Below are 1,860 nucleotides of genomic sequence, written 5' to 3'. Positions count from 1 at the left end.
TACCAAAAGAAAAGAATGTCCACACCTTTATCTCAGCAGTTCTGCCAGGCATCTGTGGCCGCTCTGATTCTTCCCCCATGTGGTCTCTCCCAAGATGGCGGCTCCTGGAGCAGCTGAGCGTCCTGGCCTAGAAAGCAATAGATTTCTTGCTTCTACCACAAATTCCCCCAGCTGTGAGCCTTCCAACCTTCTAAATATGCCCCCTTTTGCAATGGGTTTGCCGCCAGAATACAGGTGTTGGTGAAAACCATCGCAAAACCTAAACCAAAATGGGAAAGGAAAAGACCCATATCAACATTGTCGTTATTGGACATGTTGACTCTGGCAAGTCAACCACTACTGATATACAAATGTGGTGGAATCGACAAAAGAACCATTGAAAAATTTGAGAAGGAAGCTGCTGAGATGGGGAAGGGCTCCTTCAAGAATGCCTGGGTCTTGGATAAACTGAAAGCTGAACATGAGTGAGGCATCACCATTGATATCTCCCTGTGGAAATTTTAGACCAGCAAATACTATGTGACCATAATTGATGCCCCAGGACATAGAATCTTTATCAAAAACATGATTACAAAAATTTCACAGGTTGACTGTGATGTCCTGATTGTTGCTGCTGGTGTTGGAGAATTTGAAGCTGGTATCTCTAAGAATGGGCAGACCTGTGAGCATTGGGTGTGAAACAGCTAATTGTTGGTATTAATAAAATGGATTTCACTGAGCCACCCTACATCCAGAAGAGATATGAGGAAATCGTTAAGGAAGTCAGCATCTACATTAAGAAAATTGGCTACAACCCTGACACAGTAGCATTTGTGCCAATTTCTGGTTGGAATGGTGACAATATACTGGAGCCAAGTGCTAACATGCCTTGGTTCAAAGGATGGAAAGTCACCCGTAAGGATGGCAATGCCAGCGAAACCACATTGCTTGAAGCTCTGGATTGCATCCTGCCACCAACTCGTCCAACTGACAAGCCCCTGCGTCTGCCTCTCCAGGATGTCTACAAAATTGGTGGTATTGGCACTGTCCCTGTGGGCAGAGTGGAGACTGGTGTTTTCAAATCAGGCATGGTGGTCACCTTTGCTCCTGTCAATGTTACCACTGAAGTAAAATCTGTTGAAATTCACCATGAGGCTTTGAGTGAAGCTCTGCCTGGGGACAATGTAGGCTTCAATGTAAAGAACGTCTCTGTCAAAGATGTTCGCTGTGGCAATGTGGCTGGTGACAGCAAAAATGTTCCACCAATGGAAGCAGCTGGCTTTACTGCACAGGTGATCATCCTGAACCATCCAGGCCAAATCAGTGCTGGATATGCACCTGTGCTGGATTGTCACACAGCTCACATTGCTTGCAAGTTTGCTGAGCTCAAGGAGTAGATCTCCGGTCAGGTAAGAAACTAGAAGATGGCCCCAAATTCTTGAAGTCTGGTGATGCTGCCATTGTTGACATGGTTCCCGGCAAGCCTATGTGTGTTGAAAGCTGCTCAGACTACTCTCCTTTGGGACGTTTTGCTGTTTGCGACATGAAACAGACTGTTGCTGTGGGCGTCATCAAGGCAGTGGAGAAAAAGGCTGCTGGAGTTGGCAAAGTCACCAAGTCTGCTCAGAAAGCTCAGAAGGCTAAATAAATATTACTTTTAACACCTGCCACTCCAGTCTTAATCAGTGGTAGAAGAACGGTCTCAGAACTGTTTGTCTCAATTGGCCATTTAAGTTTAATGGTAAACGACTGGTTAATGATAACAATGCATCGTAAAACCTTCAAAAGGAAAGGAGTGTTATGTGGACCATTTGTTTCTTTTCTTTGTGTGGCAGTTTTAAGTTATTAGTTTTTAAAATCAGTACTTTTTAAATGGAAACA

At 44.5% G+C, this 1,860-nt stretch overlaps 1 pseudogene; it reads left to right on the top strand.

Moving 5' to 3' along the window:
• Positions 1-269: 269 nt before the first annotated feature.
• LOC102828604 lies at positions 270-1,627 on the top strand (annotated as a pseudogene).
• Positions 1,628-1,860: the final 233 nt, after the last annotated feature.

This window comes from Chrysochloris asiatica, unplaced genomic scaffold (genome assembly GCF_000296735.1).
Source record: "Chrysochloris asiatica unplaced genomic scaffold, ChrAsi1.0 scaffold00239, whole genome shotgun sequence".
Classification (NCBI taxonomy): domain Eukaryota; kingdom Metazoa; phylum Chordata; class Mammalia; order Afrosoricida; family Chrysochloridae; genus Chrysochloris; species Chrysochloris asiatica.
This window is presented reverse-complemented; position numbering and strand designations above follow the sequence as displayed.